The sequence below is a fragment of the Lathyrus oleraceus genome, chromosome 7 (genome assembly GCF_024323335.1).
Source record: "Lathyrus oleraceus cultivar Zhongwan6 chromosome 7, CAAS_Psat_ZW6_1.0, whole genome shotgun sequence".
Lineage (NCBI taxonomy): Eukaryota > Viridiplantae > Streptophyta > Magnoliopsida > Fabales > Fabaceae > Lathyrus > Lathyrus oleraceus.
The window spans coordinates 108984431-108988239 of record NC_066585.1 but is presented as its reverse complement, the minus strand read 5'-3'; the positions used below and the strand labels follow the sequence as shown (position 1 = coordinate 108988239).

The 3809-nt window shown below is 37.6% G+C and overlaps 1 non-coding gene across 1 annotated transcript; it reads left to right on the top strand.

The window, feature by feature from the left end:
• Window positions 1-196, top strand: LOC127109731 (U2 spliceosomal RNA). Its single transcript, XR_007796998.1, has one exon. It is a non-coding gene; the product is annotated as a U2 spliceosomal RNA (small nuclear RNA).
• The last annotated feature ends 3613 nt before the right edge of the window (window positions 197-3809 follow it).

The window sequence follows — 3809 nt, the reverse complement described above, 5'->3', positions numbered from 1 at the left end:
ATACCTTTCTCAGTCTTTTGGCTAAGATCAAGTGTAGTATCTGTTCTTATCAGTTTAATATGTGATATGTGAGTCATTGGTTCACACGATATTAAATTTATTTCTTGAGGGGGAGAGTACACTACAATAGCTTGCTATGGGGTCTCTTGTGTGTCACCTTTGTGTTGCACTATTGCATTGGCTTGGCACACCCCACCAAACCTAGTTCAAATTTATGTTCTTTATTTCTCCTAACTGTTATACTTTTACTATATTGTATATTGGCTAATATCTTACGATGTAGTATTATGTAAATTATGGATCATGATGATTTTAAATCAAAGAAATTTAAGTTAAAACATACACATTTTTTAGAAGTTCCAAGGCTAGACATACAAAGCCCAATTGAATCCAAAAAGTCTCAATTCATTAAATGCACAGTCCAAATAATTCGCCCAAAGTGAAAATAAGGACAAGCCAATAAAAGACATTTGACTTGAGAAATACAACCAATACAATGTTGCAGATACCTCAATACTTTTATGCTGCATTTGTAGTTCCAGAATGCAATTTTAGATTTGTATTTCTTGCAAATATGAAATCGCACAATGGACAGAGTCATGCATTTTGGAGCATATGATCAAGATCTGATGCCTCACATCCAACCTTGTATAACAGATTCGATTACAAAATCTAAATGCTTACCATCTGATAATTAATTCTACAATTTTGTATGACTGGGTGAGATGAGGGATTTCCTTATTACAGGGGGTTTGAATCCACAAATGCTTATAATAAGATGTCATAAATAATGATTATATAAATAAAACATGAGATATTTTTAAAACTAAAAACAGTTTACTAAAATTTCTTATTGAAAGCATTATCAAAACATACCTGGAGCAATATAACCATGTGTAACCCATGTGTGACAATTTTTGCCTCACAATCTTCATCAAACAAGATGCTGCTATGAATAACAGGTGGAGAACATTCATGGTGCAAATAGTAAATCCCAGTTGCACCTCCCAATGCAATCTTCATCCAAATGACTATTTCATTAGCATCAGTATCCACTTGGTGAAAAGATGCTAGTTTTTTTTTACTTCCTTTTGACATTTTTGTAACTTGTTTGCTCTTCGAATCCTGAAGTTTTTACACATCAAAACCGCGGTGATGAGGATAACAACAACGACCAACAACATTACATATTTATAACCAAAGATAATTCTTCAATGACCATGATCTTTATCACAAATATTCAAATCAGAATTTATTAAAAATTTTGGAATTTTCTCAACACATGAACCTTTATTTCCAACAAAAACAGCACTGTGGATGTTGAACATTTCGATTCAGTTAATCTCAAACATTACAGGTCAAACATAAAGTACATTGTTTTACTTTTCAAAAAATAATTTTGAAGTTCATATATATAAAATGAAACCTCATGTAATGTACAATAACTTTATCATACAATCTTCACCAAATTAGGCCTCCAAATACCCTATCCTCTTTAAGCATGAAATGACACTTTGATACACTAATCTCAAAGTGTATCAAAGTCATATTCAAAATGTTGAAATTAACCATCATCTGTATAGCTCTTACAATGCATTATTAAAAGAAGCTAAATAGAACCAAAAAAGTGATGGTCCAGAGGCTAGGCTCGACAGATGTTATGGACTGAGGATGCAGTGGCCTGTGATCCCTCCACTGTCAGGAGTAGGAAGTGTTCGTTGCTCTGTGAAACCAGCCTCACGATGTACCCTCATGTCTAAGACTCACAATACCCGTGCCTTCGCACAAGTCCCGCGGGTCAACTCGCAACTTGGAGTGGGCAGGCCGGCATGGTGCAAACATCAGACCAACCTATTAACCCTTAGCCATGTTCCATTACCTTGGTGCCCCCACATGGGTCAGAAGCTGGCGCTACTCAGCTCGGCAAACAAACTAGCATGTCAGACATTTATAAACACTTGCATGTGTAATATTGTAGCCAATGTGGGACTTAATGGATATAAATTTATATAGTACATACTATTAAGGTGGAACATGTTATAAAACTAATCATTGAAAGATGCGGTTGAAAAGGTTTCTCAAATGGCTTACTTTGTACTCAGCACTCCCCAACTACTTTTGACAAATGTCTTTATTTTGCTGGGTTAAATGACCGTGTGAGAGTCACCTAGCCCGAATTTTCATACAACTAGAGAACAAAGCAGGAATTTTTGTGATCATTCACTTATTTTCATCGGTCCCCTACGTAGAGCATGCTTGAGCCGGAGCTGACTGCAAGGATAAACTACTTAAGGACTTATTTGGAACAAAAATTAGGGCCACAACATATGGGGTATCGGGATCGACTTTTATAATCATGAAGCCTATGGTGTTAAGACAATATCGATTTTTGGAAGAAGTTTTCTCAAGTCTTTTACATCCCGTCATAAACTTGTCATATAGCCTGAATATTCAAGATGCACTGTTGTCTTTGCTCACAATTTTTTTTTGGTAAGGTTAAAGAAATGGGAGAAATACAGATACACTACATAGATGACTCATCAAACACGTGTTATTTTATTGAAAAGAAAAGGCAAACAACTAAAACGCACAAAACATACTAAATATAAAGGAAAGCGATAAAAAGCGATAAAAATCTCCTCCCACACTTAAACCGAACATTGTCCTCAATGTTTCGATATGAGATAGGGTAGGAGTAACCTGGCAGGGAGAGAGAGAGAACTATGGGTGATCACCGGTACCGTCACCGCCCTGGTCAGGATGCCTGGGTCGACGACGCCTGCTACGAGTACTAAGTCCTTCCTGCAGCTACCTAGAACGACCTAAGAGAGACCCTTGGTTGGCCTCGATAAGTGCGAAGTGACGCTCAATAGTCTGTCGCTGGCGATGCTGCTCATTAGTGATCGCAAGTAAGGACTCAGTGATAGTCCGATTTGCTTGCCCACTAAGCTGATGAGAGGCTACCATAAAACTCATATTATCTGTCAATTGTTGGTTTATGTTATTCAAAAGTGTGTCACGCCTTTCCTCTCGAGCCAGGTGCTCGCGCCACATCTCCTCAATAATGTAAAAACCGGGAGCGGTACCTGCAAAATGGTCAGAAGAAGAAGGTGCAGTGTGTGCAGGTGATGCAATAGGAATATCATCAGCAGGTGACTGGTCGCGCCGGTCATACTCATCATCGGTCCCTTGCCCATCGTCCATAGGAACATTAGGTGGAAAAGGGCCGGTAAAAGGTGGAGAGTGACAATGCTCTATGATATTTCTAACTTCTTCTTACGGGACGCAACGTCGAAAGATGTTATTTGTTCCTCTTTTAAAAAGGAGTTGTTCGTCCCAATAGAAATGTCTTATATCTTTAAAGAACTTCTTCTTTTGTTGATAATTGAGGTCAGGTGGTATGATATCAGCGGCTAGATAATTCACAAAATCAGCGTACCATGGTACTCTGCTCATTTCTGAAATTGTCCCAAAGTTGTCTCTATTAGGTTTAAGGGGAACAATATCTAACTTAGCTATCAATCTGTCATAGGTGAAATCATCATTTATAGATAAATGGTCTGGCTTCAAATGCTCTAGTCTAGAAAGATGGTCAGCAACTATGTTTTCTGTTCCTTTTTTGTCTCGAATATCTAAGTCGAACTCTTGTAGCAAAAGGATCCATCTGAGTAATCTAGGTTTTGCATCTTTTTTGCTTAGAAGGTAACGGATAGTTGCATGGTCTGTATAGACTATAATCTTAGATCCGACAAGATAAGACCTAAATTTATCAATTGCGAAAACTACAGCTAGGAGTTCCTTCTCTGTTG